Source organism: Aptenodytes patagonicus, chromosome 4 (genome assembly GCF_965638725.1).
Source record: "Aptenodytes patagonicus chromosome 4, bAptPat1.pri.cur, whole genome shotgun sequence".
In the NCBI taxonomy this organism is placed as follows: Eukaryota; Metazoa; Chordata; class Aves; order Sphenisciformes; family Spheniscidae; genus Aptenodytes; species Aptenodytes patagonicus.
In genome coordinates this window covers 27,341,558-27,360,192 of record NC_134952.1, presented here as the reverse complement: position 1 = coordinate 27,360,192, position 18,635 = coordinate 27,341,558, and the positions used below count along the sequence as shown (strand labels likewise).

General features: G+C 41.8%; 1 protein-coding gene across 10 annotated transcripts in view; it reads left to right on the top strand.

Annotated features, from left to right (window-relative positions):
• APBB2 (amyloid beta precursor protein binding family B member 2) overlaps window positions 1-18,635 on the top strand; it is a 199,164-nt gene that overhangs the window by 13,845 nt on the left and 166,684 nt on the right. For 9 of the 10 annotated variants that reach the window (XM_076336153.1, XM_076336159.1, XM_076336154.1 and 6 more), the window contains exon 2: window positions 6,481-6,619. The gene's annotated coding sequence lies outside the window, so the exon portion shown is untranslated. The remainder of the gene's footprint in view (window positions 1-6,480; window positions 6,620-18,635) is intronic. The other variant, XM_076336152.1, reaches the window with a different exon arrangement.

Sequence of the window (18,635 nt, the reverse complement as noted above, 5' to 3'; positions counted from 1 at the left end):
TGGGGACCAAGCAACTGGCAGAACTGGAGAAGTGCAGAAATGGGCTTAGGAGTGGGCCAGCCGAGGTCAGAGCTGCCCAGATGTCTACCTGATGTCCTCAGCTCCCTTGTCTCTTAAGGTGCCTTATGCTATCATGAGGTAGCTGGCGTGTGATGTTAGACCTGCTCCTCGGCCTGGCAGATGAAGTCATGCCATCCTCTCTGGTGAGGAGGTGTCCTCCCTCAGGTGAGACCAAGGCTGGCTTTATGTCTGAGGAAACCCTGTGCGAGAGATGCAAAGGACAGGCAACGTGACAGGGAATGTCACCCCAAAATACTAATTGTGAGATGCCAATTTCTTTAACTGTATTAATTTTTTGAACTGAAAACTTTGGCTGCGAGTTGCACTTCAACAATGATCATGTTGCCAGAGGAGGCCTGTTGTTACCACCATTCAGGCAAGCAGCACGTTTTGGATTTTACTCCTGTGAGATGATGATTGACTGCTGGCCCACGTTGCGAGGACAGAAAAAGCTATTTCGGTGAAACTTGCGCTAGGCGTGTTTCAGCTGGGATGCCTGGCCTTTGGGGCATGGGAGTGTGTACCTTGTTTGCTTCCATGGGTCTCTGGTGCCCCTTCTGAATCAGAAGGTTTGTCATCCCAAAATGCCTTAAAAAGAAAGGTGAGAAATGGGGTGTTTCCAGTTGTTAATTTCTACCCCCCCCCTCCAAAAACAAGAGTGGGTTTTTTTCATGAGGAATAATTACCATTTTCATTTTCTGAGTAGGGCCATTGGTAATACAAAAGCCACTAGTCAATTTTTTTTTTGTAGGATAAAAATAGGAGCTAGGAGTGATCATAGTATACCAGACTCTTCCAGGTTGGTTTTATCTGGAATATTTTATATTTGTCTGAATATTCACTGGTAATCGTTATCATTTAGGTCCTTCTGTCTTTTTCTCTAGAGGAAACAAATCTTACTTTTAGCCTGCATCCTGGTTTTGCATAAATCACTAATTGCTCTTCTGTTTTGTTAGGCTGTGGCCAGCCACCAAATTTGGGATCACAGTATAATTATTATTAAGGAACTCTGTTGGTGTTTTAATTGCATGTGTGCTGCACTTCTGAGCAGTATGAAATCGATGTTATACACTGCCTGGATATCCCAGCAGGTGTAGTGAGAATAATACTTGGGATTTTTTCTGTGAATTTTTGAGTGACTGCTATTAAGACTGGCATGTACATGGAAGTCTTCAGCATACAAAGCATTAATTGCTGCTCTAAATAAACTTGGAATATAGAACCAGTAGAGCTTTACTCTGCTGAATTTATTCTCATGCTCTCAGATATCAAAATTGGCTTAAATTTGGTGGCTTAATTTCGTGTCAGTGACCCTTTTGTGCAAACGTACGCTTGTGTGGCTCAGGACAGCTGTATGGGATTGCTGAGGAAGAGCGCTGCATGCCGCCAACTGAGCTGGAAGGTCTCACATGTCCCTTCCCCGGCACAGAGCGGCTTAACACCTCCTCCCAAGGCTTGTGGCACAATCACGCTTCCCTGCAATTAGTCGCTTGGCTAATTCCCAGCGTTGGTGGGTGTTGGTGTTGGTTACAGAGGTAGAAATGCCATTGCTCTGGATTAGGTACTGTATAAAGAAGATAAATTAACGGGTATGTTTTGTTAAGGGAAATGTGGGTTTTCTTGGGGTTGTTTTTCCTACTGGGAGGGAAAACACAAACTTTGAATTTCTGTTTCTCAGCAGACTGCTACTTCTTGGAGTAAGTGAACCAGAAGCTTTAGGAAAAGCTTTTTTCTTGGGTGACTAAACATATTGTTTATTCTCCACATATGCATCAGCTCTGTTTGTAGTGAAAGAGAATTTCATGGGGTTTTGGGTGGTGTGTGTTTTTGGGGCTTTTTGTTTGGTTTTTTTTTTTTTAAAAAAACCAAACATTTTAAACTTCTACCCTGAGCAGTGAAGTATTGTGTTTTCATTATTTGCATATTGCTTGGTTTTGGTTCTAATAGAATATGAACATGTGCACAAGTTAGTTATTTTCTTAAATGGTAACAGCCCTGGTGTGTTTGAAGCACAGTGTTGTGTGTTTACAGAAGAAACAGTCAGTCTTTTGATATGTAAAGTTTTAAAACAGATATTAAAAGAAAGAGTAATTAAAACCATGAATGGAAAATGCAGCATAAGTTTATCCATAGGTAGACTGTGCCAGAGTAAATGACCCCCCCCTTTCCCACCCTGCCCCCCACCTTAAAATGCGAGTTAGGATAAACATGTTGATTTTTACCTGGTCTTTAATAAAACATTTATTATGGCATGAAGTGGGGAAACTAAACTAGAGGAGCAGGTCATTAGAGTTACAAAGCAGTTAAGGGTCTGGCTAAAGGGGAAATAACAAAAGAGCAAAGGAGACCCCTAGGCTGGGGAAGACTAGTGATAGGATATTGACACAAAAACTTTGGCAACCAGAAGTTAGGAATGTGCAAAAGACACGTTAATCCTGCCGGTATTAAATGAGTTGTTGTAGACATGTAGATGTATCAAGCCATTGTGTAGTGTACTGTAGAAGTCTTGTCTGGGAAGAAATGAATCATTTTGATAATGAGAAGTGAGAAAGATAATTTTAAACCCAACTTGGTATAAGAAGGCTCCTCGTTCTGAACATGCGCATTGGCTTTGCCCCAAGTAGTACCCAGCGTTTTGCGAGGAGATGCTCTGGGATTTCTTGTCTCTCGTTTTCTCTGGTCTTTCCCAGTTTCCTTTCCAGCTCTGCCTCAGTTTGCCTTTTTTATCACACTTTTTCTTTCTGAAGTCATACAGTACTCTTCTTTGTGCTCATGGCTCTGGAAAAGCTAATTGAAACGAGACTGCTGATTGTCTTGGAAATGGTACCAAAGATGGCTGGACTGGCTTGCTCAGCCTGGGAAAGGGGAAAAGTGCTCTATAGTTCTGGGCGTTGGACCACTCGTGGCTATGCAGTTTCCCACGCTGTGGGTGCAGCTTCCTATTTGGCCTCTCAGATCTTACCAGGGGGTGGATTCAAAAAGCATCAGCAGAGTTTTGATTTTTCTGTTCGCTGCAAAGGCTTTGGCAAGGACTTTACTGCATGCGTAATTATAATAACAGTACGTTAAATACAGAAGGTTGCATAATATGTTTCTATTTATTAAATGCTATCATTATCTGAATTTAGTTCACAGTCAGCTTGTGTGTAACCTGAAGCCCCCCACCCCTGTTTGGGGCTTAATTTATGTTTTATAGTTGTCCTACTTAAAAATACCAAACACCATCTCCCCTCCCCGATTTTTTTTTTTAACTGTCAGTGTAGTCCTACTGTGGGTAAGTGATTGTATCTTTAAACGTAGTGCTGGGGAAGGGTGAGCGTCCTTGGAGCAGTGTTAGTAATTTCCTGCTACCAGCCTTCCACAGTTTGTGGTAGGTAAGTTAGGAGCTGCCTATTCCATCTTCATCCCGTAGAGACAGGGAGCGATTATCCAAGTAGTGTTTGTTCTTGTTCCTTGCAGACCTGCATAGCAAATGAAGGCGGCTCTGTAAGGTAGACAGGGAGGATATTAGAGCAAGGATGAGGGATGGCCTCCCTAAATACTCTACTGTATGTAAAATCTTCATGGCACCAATTTGAGATTTTATATATAGAGTCATTGGTGAACCTTTTATTCAAGTGGTAAGCTCTGTCCTGTGTTAGACTCAAAGAACAGTGTAGGAAATACGTTTTTCTTCTCTAAAGGAAGGCGTTTGCCACACTTGTTAGTGATGTATGGTATGCTACTTCTAAGTAACCCGTTGGAGCTGGGGTGAGTAAGATAAGACTGACTGTGAGGAGGAGTGCTAACTTTGGGTCGCTCATTGTCAGGGCTTAAATATGCCATTGTGCATGCTTAGTTCTGTAAAATATGTTGTTTCCAACATCCTCAAAGACCTTTGGATCTGAATGGCTTGGGATGCTACTATTAAGTTACGACAGGGATTTTGATGTTCTGGGAAAACATTTTTACCTGCCAGAAAAATATTTTGTCCATTTTGCTTAGCAATGCCTGATTCTTTGGCTTTGCTTTTGTATTTTAAGCAGTACTTTAATGCCTGCAGAACTTCGATTTTGGCCCACTGATGCTAATGGGATAGATGGGCTGAAGTACTTCCCTCTGATATAAGTGGGGCCTGAATCATGTTTGAAAGGCATGTCACTTTGTTCATATGAATTTATGCCTTCTCCCTCCCCAAATACTACAATGTCTTGACATTGGGTCACTTGCATCCTGAAGAGTGCAAGCCAGAGACAAGTTCGCTTTTGCTCGAAGTGTCTGGCTCACAACTGGTTTGGCTTTAGGCTGATAGCGTCTAAGGACCAGCCAAGTTGGAGCATGTTTTTGATGCTCTTTCCTGGCAGACAGCGTGACCTTTGTAGTTTCAGGATATTGTTTTTCAGATGTGCACTTTTAGTCCTAATGGTTCAGCTGGTACTTCTTTAAAATTGATATATATCCAAGAACCAAGAGAAACTACTTGTCTGACGAGGGGAAACTGGAGACTGAATTAGACTGATGAAATATTGAGGTCAAGATACTCTTTATTTGAAAACACTTGCTCTTGACAAGTAGCGTGTCTTTATAGCAAGAATATAATTCTTGCCATAAAGAAGCTGCAAAACACAAGGCAAAATTACCCAAAGCTAAAGATTTATTGACTTTACTATTTTTTTTTCTTTCCAAAACAGGCTGCAGTATATTGTGAAGGAGCGTAGCTGTGTTTCAACTGAAAAGTGTTTAGCAATCGCTTACTGACTGCAGTGGGTTTGATACAGAGCTGCGTTCAGAAAATGCATGGCTTTGTGTTGAAGGCAGGAGCACAGCAATGGAAGATTACTGAGGGGTTTTGTACATGATTAAACGGGGGTAGAGGCAGAGGAGTTGTGGCACAGAGCAGAGGAGGCGTAAGCACATGTGCCGTTTGGCCCTATTTCAGTCTGCCTTGGCAGGTTGGGCCACAAACATCTCTCCTCCATCTCCCTTTTTGTGTGTTGCTCCCTGCCAAGGAAAACTTAAACTTGCAGTGTTATTTGAGGTTTTTCTGTACAGACATACCTTTTTAACTGCAGTCAGGACAGAACACCTTCCTCCCCCATGGGTAACCTGTAGTAGCATTGCTCGTGTCCCTGTGTGACCAGAAATACAGAGAAAGATTAATAAAACCTTTCCTGCTGTACAACTTTTTTCCTCCAAGTTCAAATGGATGGGAAAGTTCAATGTGGCTGATGAGTTCTGATTTTTTTTCTTTTTTTTTTTGCAAAACAAATAATTAAAAGTTACCGTTAAATTATCTTCTTTTTTTTTTTTTTAAACCCTCTGGTCATATCAAACTGCCTAATTTAAGTAGTGTTTTTAGCATTCTTTGGGGAAAGCATTATATTTAGAAAAACACTTTATTGTGGAACAGTTTTAACATTATATGGAAAAATAGTATTTAATGACCAATAAGATGATTTATGTTGCTAAGGCAACCGTGTTGCAATACATCAGAACAAAGGAATATGGGTGTTGTGGATTTGTGCCGCAAAGGTGCCTGCCTTCAGTTCCATATGTAACCACATTGTGCTTAATCACAAAAGGATCTGTCTACATTGGCAGTACTGGGGAATTTAAGATGTGCTCTAATGTCTAGTTTATGTAAGGATTCCTGCATATATTAAATATTTGGTAACTGTGCTAATGTGTTTTGGGGGAAAAAGTGGAGGGAGGTGGCTTGAGTAATGTTGTGCAGTTGATAGTAAAATAGATATGCATCTGTCTTTTTTTTCTTACTGAGTCGTAGATTTGAGACCTAGGTGTCCCTAAGGCATCACTTTCCATAGCCCCAGGGGAGATCTCCCCACCTCAGTTGTTAGCACTGGTGTTACCAGTGCCAGCTGCAAGCTAGTGTTTGGTCGTGTAGATGATAAACTAGCATGTAGGGATTGTGTGACATCCAGGAATTGGCACGAGGGAAATCCATCTGGTTGGTTGTTCGTTTACTTGCAGCTCAGCTCTTCTTTTATTATAGATGATTAAGACAAGAAAAGACTTCATAAATGACCTCGACTCAGTGCCAGGCTGTTTCTCCTTGAAAGACTAGCCAATGGATTGTTTAAAAACTTATAAACAACAAGAATTAGCATCCTGGCAGCCTAAGCTGATACAGGCTTTGAATAGCATGTGCTCGGGAGCATTTCTGCTTTGCCTTGTCAGGATAGCCACGTTTTACAAGGGGCATTATGCTGCTGGCAGGATTTGCAAACGCATCCAGTTGCTTTTGGCTCCTGACTCCCGTTGCTGGGGTGTTTTGTTTTTCCAGAGTGCCTTTAGCTGCCTTCAACACCTTTTATCAGTCTGGCCTTACTATGGCATGGAAACCAGAGAGAGTTGCATAGAAAATAGCTGTCTAGACCCTGATTGAAGTTGCTTATGTGTTTCATCATCCTCTTCTCCCAGCAGGGATCTCTTTGGCCGGCGAGGAGGGGAAAGCCCACCAGCTCATTTGGAACGCAAGAGGCTGCGCTGTGCTGGAGAAGTGTTCCCTGGTGCTGAGTGGGGGCTCTTTAAGTTGAAATGAGGAGACTTTCTTGAAAATGTAAGTTTCTGGGTGTTCTTGAGTAAAAAAAGATGACTTCTAAACTTACCTGATGCCCTGAAATATGTGCAGTTAGAAGTTTGGTCAAAGTTGTGATACATCAGTACATTTAAATGAAAACCACCAAATGTTCATGGCTAAGGGCTGCTTTTCATGAATTTCCTGTTCAGCTCTTTAAAAGTGTTAATATTGAGATATTCTGTTCCAACCTCTTTCTTTTCCTTAACGTAAAAGTTCTTTTTTTTTTTTTATACTGTGTTTTTTTGTGCCTTGAAAACCACACTCTTAGTTTAAATGAACTTAGGGTAAGACAGGTCAAAACAAAAAGCTAAAAACTTCCTTTCAATTTTTTTGTTCTTTTTTCTGTTTCATTTCTTTCCAGGCTTCCCCCCCTCCCCGCAGCTTCTGAAGATTCAAGACAGAGAAGCAGGGGGAGGTTATAAAGTGAAGGTTTGGGGGTTAGCTGTAGGCATGGCCATCCCATCTGCAAGGATACAAGAAAGGTGCTGCTGTTAGCTCTTCCAAGAGCTAGTTACTGAATGCAAAAGAAGTGTGACTTGGAAACCCTCAAAGACCCCATTCAGGCTAACTGCAGTGTGTAGTTTTAGATTTGTGCTCTTTTTCAAGAGCTTCAGGCCCACGTTACTGAGAGCAAGTGGTAAGAATACGTGGAGAAGTCAAATGAAGGATAATGTGCATCTTGCTGGAGCCAGTCGCACTGTAACTCGGTGCTATCTCTTACCATTACAAAAGCAGTGTGTGGCATCCTTGGTTGTAAAAGCTGGTTGTGGAGGAGGACTCTGTTCTGCTTGGTGTTTCTAACTGAGGACACGCATATTTAATGGTTAAAAGAGCAATTTGGGAAAGATGTCGCATATGTGACTTCGCTATTGTGCAGTGTTGGGGCAGCTGCGGTTTGTCTGTCTCTGATGTGAAGATGGTAATAGCCTTCTTAACTCAAGTAGAAGTTGTATAAATTAGTACTTCAGAAATTCTTATCAACTGTTAAAAGATACACTGTGGTTAATGTGAATTACTGTTGAAGGAATAATGATGAGATGAAAAATGGAATATCAGACACCGTTTTAACTTAACAGCTGTGGTTTCTATGATAAAGACGTATAAATCCCTTCACATGAAACAGACCACAGTTTAGGAATTCTTTTAAATATTTTAGCCTGTTTTGAATATATATTTGCATTTTAAAATACTTTAAATTCTGAGAGGAAGTTTTCTTCTGTCTCCCTGATGTTCTGTGAAATCCTTTGGGGGAGAAGGGACGGAGTGCTTAGAAAGCTATTTCTGACATTAAATGGCTTCTTAAGAGCAAAGCTGATAAAACCCTTAATTTGGGTTTTGGGAGTTAGTGTTCATGGGGTGGGAAGAGTTTTACTGAAAAGTGGCTGATTGTGCAGGGCCAGAGGTCAGCTGCCCTGGGGTGCCCTTTGGGCTCTGGCATCGGTCCCTGGGCACGCTCTGCTGCTGGAGATGAGGCTGGTGGGTGCTGCTGCCCTGCCTGGGGGCCAACCGCTCGGCAGGGCCACTGGCGCTGCCAGAGCCCCTCCTCTGTGCTCCCCTCTTAGCCGGCGTACCGTGAAGCTGAACAAATTCCAGTGCTAGCCAAGCTTGTAATCAATTAGGTGCAAGGTGAAAAGGATAAGGAAGAAAAACAAAATGCGATAGCTGGGTGTGAAACGTCAACAGGGCTTCATTAAGGGCTATATGATTGACAGCTACTCGGAATCTTCATTTGTGTGTGTGCAAGCTGGGTCAAGACTTCCATCGCATCCGCTGCAAAGACTAACTTGATTGTATCCCCGTGTCTAACCATTTTTTGCACATCCGAGGATGCCCTCTGCTTCTAAAATAACTGGTCCTGTATCACTGCTCTATCCAATGCGGATGTCTACCTCCCCCTTGCCCCCCAAGAGCCTCTGGTCTAAACATTCAGACTAAGGCTGATTTATTTGGGTCCTTTAACTTTCTTCTTATTTGGTTTATATCAGCAGTTTTATACAGCTTTCTGAGGAGTTGTGAACTTCTCTCACAGTTTGTACTCAGCACGCCTTTTTTTTTTTTTTTAATTTAAAGAAGGTAAATGCGAAGGGCATGAACCAGATTTTGGAAACTCTCCTCCAGCCCCTGCTGTGTGGCTCAGTGTGAGAGGGGAAACCGAAATCTGGAGGGAAAAACTGTTGTTGTGGCAGCAGAAATAATTTCTGATTGAGACTTGCTATTCAGATGCTGCTTTCATGTTTCCTGTTTCAATCTCAAAAGAAGTCTGTGTATTATATGATGAATTAAATGGCTTTTTAATAAGCACGTAACTTGTATCTCCCAAACTCTGTAATTTAGGCACTTATGTGAATAATAGCACATGATGTATAATAGCATGTTGCCTTCAATTTTCCAAACTCTATTAGAGAGGGCAATGATGCACAAATGTGTAACTTAATTAGGTCTTAATTTTTAGTACTGTGCAGCCCACTTTATGCAGATATCTTTATTTGTATTGCGGTGCAGTTGAATCACTGGAATAATCTTCTGAGCAGTTAGGCTGCCCAATTATGATTGCAGTGAGTCTGCAGAGGTTAATAAATGAAACAAGTCCTCTAGATTTTAGTTTTCTTTTCATTGAGCAAAGTGTGCTAGAAGGCACAGGTGGGAAAAATCATCTGTTTTTAACTTACTGGGTCAGTATATATTTGTGTACTAACACCTAATGCAATCTCTGCCTATTAACCTTCTCTGATGGAGCCCTGCCTGCACAACATGGCTTGTGTCTGAAGGGGAGCATTGGCTCCTAGTGTCTGCAGAAGACAGCCGCCTCATGACTGGGGCTTTCCTCCGAGAGGTCGGGCTCTGAGCATCTTCATGCAAGGGAGCAAGTGGTCCCAGTTCCCTCCGCTTTCTGTGCAAGTACCGCTGCTGTAGAGTTGCTGCATAAAGGGGACTTTCACTCTGTTGTAACGGAGAGAGCAAACTTCCACACTGTTTCTGGAAAGGACTAACCAGGCACCTCCATGGAGTGTGTTTGGCCTGGGGTCTGTGAGCATCTTGGGTCCTTGCAGTGGGTGGGATTTCAGGCAAGTCCAAATGTTCTCATTTTCAGTGCTTTTTTTCCCCATTTTTCCTCCTCCTCCCCCCTTCCTTCTAGGATGTTGTCCACAGTGAAATGTTGAATGCGGTGATGTATAATTTGCTGTAGAAGTCAGGTACCTGTTTTCCCATTGGTGTCCTGCTTGGTTTTGCATCACCCTGCTTCTTGCAGGAACATCCTCTTGTTACAGCTGAAGCATGGGTTTTGTGCTCAGACTGTATATCGCACTTTCCTATGCTTCATTTGCAAGTGCCTGTTCTTTGTTTCAGGTTGTGTAGAAGTCCACAGACACCTGAATGACATCCTGAAAATACGGACAGGCCTTTGGCTGTTCTGGAAGAATTGAAATTGAATTGGAAGGGTTACTATTTTCATGAGGAGGCTACTAATCTCAGGCTTACATGACAAGCAACTCCATTTGTATGTTTGAGTACAGATAGCTGTTTTTGGGGATCTGGTCTCTTTATACATGCACTGCTCCCTTCAAGTCTTTATTTTGCTGTGATCTTTATAAGTCTTAAGTGGTCACCTTTGATATACCTGTGAAACTCTTAGATCTGGACAAGCCATCTTTTTCTGCAAGCTGTTAACTGAAGTGAGTTGGTCTACTGGAGAGTAAAATCTAACACATCCCAGAGGTGAATGTAGAGGGGAGCAGCAAGCAGTGAAATGTGCTTTCTACGACTGGAGTTGGTGAGTTTCTAGGGGAAACAGCAGAGGACTTTCAGTTGCATCTCCTTCACTGAGGTCAGTCATGTCTTCCAACTAGGTAGACTTGTTAAGTGTTGGTAATTCACTGTTCTGTGGGAACAGGTAGGAGAGAAGGAAGGAAATTATAAGCTACATCTCTAAGTATTTTACAATGATTATGTGTGTATGCGGCTCTGTCATTGGCGTGGCACTCCTGTAGCACATTTACTGAAATAGTTATTGATGAGTTATTGTAATTACTGATATTCCATCCCTCACTGAGGATTATCTGAACACAGTTTGGTGGATAACTGGAAGGTAACCATTGAGCTTCTTCCCAAGTATGGAGTGGCTTTCATCACATTTAAGGACTTAATCTCAATGATATTGATATCAGGAGAGTGAGAGAACCTGGTCCTCATCTTCCATTTGGGTAGAGATGATGACTGGGCCTTCAGTAGGGAGAGAGAGAGTGAATGGGCCCACGCAAACTAGAATGGGTCACTTTTCCTGGGCCTGTGTCTTGGGCCAAAGAGGCTTTTAAAAGGAGACCCTGTGGAGAAGATGGGATTTGGATGAGCTGGAAGAGGTTACCCCCTGGAGGAGCTAACATCCTGGAAAAGCAATGACTTGGACAACAATACTGGTTGGTCTCCTAGCACAGAAAGGCAGATGACGTGACAAATCTTGATGGTCTCCAAAGACCACTTAATTAACTGAACACAAAGAAATTAATCACATTTGCCTGGCTTACGAAATGGCAGAAAAAGGCATAAAACTGTTATTTTTTTTCAGCTGGGAAGAAATTCTTCTGGGCTTGTCTCGAGAGCAGCAAGATGCTTTAATCTAAAGGGTATTGATTTATCTAAGCTTCAAGCCAGGACATTAGTTCTCTGAGAAAACAGATCTTTGCCCACACATGACTCTAAATATATGCTTCCTGAGGTGAAGGGGTTGAAAAGTCTTTAGCAGCACATGCAGTACTGAGAAAATCATTAAGGAATGTGTATGTTCCCAGATGCTGAGTATGCAGTTTCTGAAACAGTTTAAACTTTGCGCAATTTATGTAGAGGGTCCTGTTGTGTCTATTATGTGTGGAGCGACGAGAGGAGGAGAGCTCTGTGGCTGGGGTAGATGGCTCCCAAAAAGGTCTGACAAATCTCCAGATGGAAAATGCACCAAAGTGTCATTGAAGTCAATATTCTAGAGCTATGTAAGAGGTGGCTCTGAGATCAGAGAGCATTCAAAGGAGAGCTTTTCTCCCTTCCTGAGTGGTAGCCAGCTCTGCAAAAGTTAAGCCTTTCTCTGAGAGGTTCTTCTGTGCTGTTCATGTGGGGCTGTCATTTCCACTTGCACAAGGATCAGAGGCTCCAGTGTGCTGGGCCTTATGGTTGTCTGTATAGTCATCTTTCTGGATCTTGAATATTTTTGGCTCTTGGCACTACGTGGTTGGTGCTTCCTTGTTTTCCCAACCAGGCTGGCTTGGTGTGGGTGATAGCCAGGAAAGGCAGAGATGAGATTATAGGGCAGGTAGAATCATGGAATCATAGGATGGTTTGGATTGTATTGGAAGGGACCTTTAAAGATCATCTAGTCCAACCCCTGTGCCGTGGGCAGGGACATCTTTCACTACATCAGGTTGCTCAAAGCTCCATCCAACCAGACCTTGAACACATCCAATGATGTGGCATCACAACTTCTCTGGGCAACCTGTTCCAGTGTCTCACCACCCTCATCATAAAAATTTCTTCCTTATGTCCAATCTAAATCTACACTCTTTGTTTAAAGCCCAGTCCAGTTTCAGAAGGTAACTGCTGCTCCTCTGCAGGGCTCCTTTTGCCTGGTACCAGAGCCAGACCCACTGTGGAGTGAGCTTCATCTGTGCCAGATAGATGGATGCATGCTGTTGGAGACTGTGGGGATTGTCAGGGTGGATCAGACCCTGTGTCCCTCTCTTTCCAATGTCTCGTCTACAAGGTGTCAGTGCTGTATGTTTCCAGAGGAAAAAGTAGGAGCAGCTCTGTGTTTTATGGGGTAATCTCTCCCACTGTTGTTTTATCATGGTCTGTAATGGTTAGAGGTAGACCCACGCCTTCAAGGTTGTCGATAAATGAATCTTCGTAATAAACCTTGTGTAGATGGAACAACTGTGCCTGGTCTTGGTCCTCACATAAAACGTGCCATACCTGTCTTCCATGACTTCCTGCAGGAATTAATTTTAGTTTGCATTTATACACACGCACATTCTTGTATATGCAAACAGAAACTGCCAGACTTCTTTTTCCAAATAATTCTCTGTCTTATTGTACTTGGATGTATTTCAGTAGATTGGGATTGTTCAGGAAGACAGTCTATTCTGAGGGTTTTTCCATTCCCAGAGCCAGACAATGTTAACCTCTTTCTGAAACAGGTGTAACCCTGGCTGGTTTAGCAGCATCTTTTGGGGTGAGTAGCATAGCATGTTATTATAGAGGAGTCTGCACTATTGTCTTTTAGAAGACATTTATTAGACTAATGTTATACATCATCTCAATTCTGTTCATGCAAGGCTATGGAATTTGTGGTTCTATTTTTCTGCTTTTTAAACTGTGGCTGTATCTTGAGCAGAGACTTTTGCTGAGTGGTTCCAAGTCCCTTTCCAGAGCCTTTAATTAATGGTTTAATTAAAAATCCTGTGAGATTTTATAACTAGCATAAAAGCTTGCATTCAGTGTGCATTTGTTAATACTGAATTCCATTGGCATTATATTTCTTGTCCATCTAGTCACTTATTTCTCTCTGCAGACTCCTCACGGTCCTGTCAGATATTGCTTTACATGAGAAATTGTCATCTGCTGATGTTCCTACCTTTCATCTCTCCCTCCTACAGCCTTCCTTTCAGTTAGTTAGACTATGAAATACTTTAAAACACAGGGGCGTGGGAGACAGGCTGCTGCTCGTCTTTGCTGTTAGGCACACTGAGCCCTTATTCTCACCCTTGCTGTTGGTCTCCTAATCAGGGTTTGATACATGTGCATCCCACCACCTGCCCATCGCCTGCTTATCTTGGCAAGCCTGTGCTGCCTGGGGAGGCGTGCATGGCAGTCCTTCTTTCCTTCCTCCCTTGGTTGGGTAGGCAACGTGAAACATGCCTCGTTCAAAATGCTTCAGGAACTACTGAATGTCAAAGTTGCTCTCGGGCACCGATGTGCATGTCATGGTTGGTCAGGGTTAGGGTTACTTTGCATGGTGATGAGAGAAGTTCGGGCTTGTGTAGCAGTTACTGGTGGCCTTCAGAGCAGTCTGGTATGGGCTCTTTTTTGCATTGGATTTGTTTTGTAAAATACATCCACATTGATAGTCTTGTGCGTAATGCACTAGTTCAAAGAATGAAGGTGCTCAGGTGAATAAGACAGTCTTGCCTTAGTAACTACAGCTATTTAAGAATTAGGGGAAAAAAAAAAAAAAAATTGTTTTGGCTGAAATGATCTGAAGTGTTTTCTTCTTTGGCCAGTAAATGTCAGTTGCTTTAGAAGCATTAAAAACTTGGATGTGTCCCAGCCTCATCTTCCAGCCTTTCTTGTTCCTTTCCCCTCCTTATTTAGCTTTATGCCAAGAAATACACCAACTCTAATGACTCAGACATAAGAACTCTATTTCCTTTCATTTTTTAGCCCACCTTTTCTGTATACATGCATATCCTATTAACTTTTAAAAAGCCACTGTTTGGAATTAACATTAAGCAGTAATGATGAAAGTGTGTGTGTTTGATTCCACTGTGTAAAAACTTATAGTAGTTAAAACTTTTGGAGAGGGGGTCCCACGTGCAGTGAGATGCGGGTGGGCAGCTAGCAGATGCTGTTGGGTGCTCAGAACTGCACAAGGAGGGGGCTCAGCTCCGCTTTCCAGCTGATTTCCACCATGCCTATCCAAAACTGATTGTTATGATTTCAGTATCTCTAGGTACATAACTGAAAAGCATTTGCTTTGAAATACAGCTTTCCAAGTATTTCTGTGTAGTAGTAGTCAAACTTCTCATGAGCACTGAGGTGATAGTTCCGTATTACTTTTTAATGACCTACGATGGCTTTTTTAACTCAAAATGTGTAGTCCCTATCCTGAGGAACCAAGGCTTTATTGTTTTATTAAATAAAACGTCACACCAGAATACACATATGTGGTGAACTTGATGTAATGATAGTTAAAGTTCAATTTGATAACAGCACCCATTCACGTGTTGCTCTGGTTTTGCTGCACACGAACCTTAATTTTTAGAGATTCATATCTGTTCTGTATTAAAATGTTAAAAGAAATGTTGGGGTAGCTTCCGGCAATAAAACTAAACTGACCAGCTTTCCTGTGAAACTTCCAGTACTTCCTGCTTCTGTTCTGGCTTAAAATTAATGGTGTTAAAAAAACACCCTTTCTTCTGTCATTTCCACTTCTGATTTTAGCCAGAATGTGAAAGCAAGGAAGCATTGTAACAGTAATAAATAAATAAAAATTCAGAAATTCATCATGATCACTTTGTTTTCAAATGACAGTGGCCAGAGCTTCAGGTTTCTGTCGTCGTTTTTATAGAAAAGGTTCTCTATGCCTGCCTATACTTCCACGTATTGAGATCTCAGCGCGTACATGTATAAATATATACAGAGAGAGAGAGGAAGAAATTAGTTTATAGGAAAAAACAAGCAGCTGAGTAAAGACATTCTCTGTAAAAATTGCTTGACTTTAACAATTGGAAGATTAGACTGGATAATGGCATGTATGTTACTTTGGGGAAATTTATCAAGCAGTGTATGAATGCTGCCTTTCTGTTCCTAATGCAAGCCCAGCTGCCGAGATCAAGCGGTGATTGAGTGTTAGTCAATAATTCTATACATATGGGTCAAATATTTTCCAGCTCTTAATTGGTTTCTGTATATAGTGTGCTGATGGTACCCATTATTTCTCTTGTCCAAGATTGTAGCTGTTCTTTTCTTAATTTAAGTAGGGTTTTTTTTGTGTGTGTTTGCCCCCCCCCCCCCCCCCCCCCCCCCCGCCAATTTCAATTACTTTAGAAGCACTGAAAACTTGATGTGTTGCATGAAATTCATTCTGGCTTGTATTTGTGATCCTCCCAACACATCTCAGGTGCAGAGATGCCCAAGTGGTGTTCATTTAGGATAGTATAGTTATTTCTTCCTTTTTTAGTGCTTGAAAAACTTGCCATATCAAGTTTGGCATTTAGTGCTGGGTTGTAGTGAAGATGAAGGTGTCTGGAAAAAGAGGATCACTTCAATTTTGTTTTGTAATAGTATATGCTAAATGAGAAAAAGTGGAGTCCTGCAAGCAAACCCTTGCTCTGCAGTATCTTTAGTCTGAGTTTTCAAATCTGAAGTCCAGCCTGCACTGTACTCTTGAAAAGAAGTAGCTCAACTTCTACTGTCTTCCCAAACACACAGCTACAATTTTATGGTAGGATATGTTTCTGCAAAATTGTAGCCAACATGCAGCAAAAGCATGGGAAGGTAAGAAATTAAACCGGTTTTAACAGCAGTGAAGGAATAAGGAAAGGGTTAAAAAAAAATAAAGTGGTCATTAGTATTGGATAAGTAAATGAGTATAATTTCTCAAGTAGGTTTTATTTGTTGAGTTTAAAAATTGGAAACAAGCTGACTTTAGACGGTGGTGTTTATGGCAAGGTAAAAGTGCAATAATGCAAGCAAGTGGTTTTCCTGACTATTTTTTAATCTGGATACAAGCAAGCATAGCAGTAACTCCCTGAGTGAGATTATTAGAGTTGTATAACATTTCTGAACAGCATTTTGAATTTGGCCCTATTGGAAGCAAGAACAGTTACTGTTGTCCTGCATCTGTGTAAGCCTGATCTGAATCTGATCCAGTATCTTCTCCTGAGATCAGGGTTTCAGAGCGCAGTTCCCCCCCCTCCCCCCCCCCCCCGAGGTAGTGCTCTGGCAAGTATTGTTTTAAAGGTTTTAAATACAAGATTTGAAGAGCAGTGTAATGTAGTAAATAGAGAACTAGATTAGGACACCTGAGCTGCTGAAACCCTGTCTGTGCTCAGCTGAATTCCAGCTGACTTCAGGCTCTAACATGGACTTTCTGTTCATGGTCAGCGATGGTGGGCAGGTGATGCTGCTTGTACGGTCTTTCATCCTTTGCCTTGCAAAGGATATGTTTCGTTTCATAGAGCTGGTATACTGAAATAAGAATGAGGAATCTGCAGCTTTCTTTTGCTCAACTGGTACCCAATACCTACCCAAGCAGAACGTTTCAAGTCAGGATTGCACATGCTACTTGACTGCTCTGTCTTGTTCAGTCAAGTATTGTTGGAATTTTTCTTGTATTGAATAGTCCCCCTGCACTTGGTTATCACAGGAGGATTATCTGCATTGCACATAAATGTGCTGCGGCTGCAGAAGAGATCTGAGCTGGTCTCATGCAATCTAGCTCAGGGCCAGAAGCAATGTGGTTGAGTTTGGGCAGCAACGTGCAGCCATGGCAGTTGGGTCTGGTGCCATCTCAGGGATGCATCTCTGTGCTTTAGAATCAGCATCGCTGGTGTTTCTAATGTGCTCCTGTGCCTTAGTTGATGTAACTTGTATTGCTCGTTTTTATATTTGCAAGACTATAAAGGCTTTATAGGTTAAAAAAACCCCAACAACTTGTGACAACAGGCACCTGTCCAGGCATTCTGTCCTTTGCATCTTTACTTTGTAATGTGAATAAAGTTATAATATATGTAAACAACAACACTTGGACTCTACTATAATGTTATTTTATAGCACTATAACTGAAGGTCTTTAAGCCTTACTGTTTTATAAATTGGCTTTGGGTTTCTGTGGGGAAAACAGTGCTGATCTATTAATCAAGTTTACGGGATTAAGATAAGGAGGAAGTTAAATACTGTGGAAAGTGTGTTTGAATTGCAGAAACACAAACAGGGTTGTATGAAAGATGTTAGGAAACAATCTGTTCTCTGTTACAGTTTTAGAGATCTTCAGTGAAAAAGAGGACTTTTTTTGTTTTTGCACACCCTGAGGAATGCGCTTTCTTGTAGGTGGGGTACCTTTGAATGCTTTTAACAGCCTAATCAGCGCATAAACAAAACCACCCCAAAGGCTGCTTTTGTAGTGGAGGGACTGTGCTTGTGTGGTATGCATTTCTGGCTAGATCCAAGTAGGGGTTTTTTTTGGAGGCCTTTTGCATTTTTTGTGGTAACTGTATGAACAAAATATTTAGAGAACACACCCCTGTGTTGTTCCTAGGCCTTCTCTTTTTGTCAATGATCTGTTGTTTGAAAGCTGTGTCTAGAAGAAAGTACCTGACTACGTTTTCAGAGTGTATCTTTGACATATTTCTATGCTCTGCAGTTTTTAATATAAAGAAAAATACTACTGCATTACGCTCTTAAGGTGCTGTTCAACAGCAGTGTAAGCCAGCATAAGCTGGTGGTTTTGTTGGCGATGCCTTTGTAGGCAAGCTTCAAGTGTTAGACTACAGTGTTAGCAGTATGCATTGCTGCATAATTGGACTTTTATATTAGGAGCAACTGGATGTGTTTCATGATTTCTGGAGAAAGTAAGCATTCAGTTCCCTGAGGTGAATTTCCTTGATTAGCTGTCAGACTCTTAACTTTCCAAAAGCCAGCTCTTATCTGATAATAGAAAATAGTGCCTGACTGTTCAGGTTGGTGCCGAGAAGCAAGGAAGGCTCCCTGTTCCCCCTTGTGCCTTGAAGAGGCTGCGCACCTCAGGTATGTGGCTTGTGGGGTGCTGCTGAGGATCTTCTCAGCTCAGTTTGCTTCCCTGCAGAGGATCAGACTGAGTGACTGATCTTGGACTTGTTGCTGCATTTCCCAATTGGCGCTTCCCTAGCAATGGATATGTATTTCTCTCTAGCTAGCTTATGGTGCTGCAGGGATGCTGACAGAAATAGTTCACAAAAGCAGAATAGTAATGCTTTAAAGATACCCCAAATTGTAGAAGAATCTAAAATTCTGTAATGCTAATATGTAACTATGGTACCTTCACACTGCCTACAACTGATTGTTGGTTTGTTTTTAAAGCCAGCCCAAGCACAGAGGGACCATTGCTGGCATTTGGTTCCACTTTCATCAGAAGACTTTGTGGATGGTTATATACAACCTCAAAATGCAAACTCGTAGTGAAGAACAATGTAGCAAAACATTCTTATTGTGTTCCTTATGAATAGCTGTCTTCGGGGGTGTGTGTGTTTGTTTTC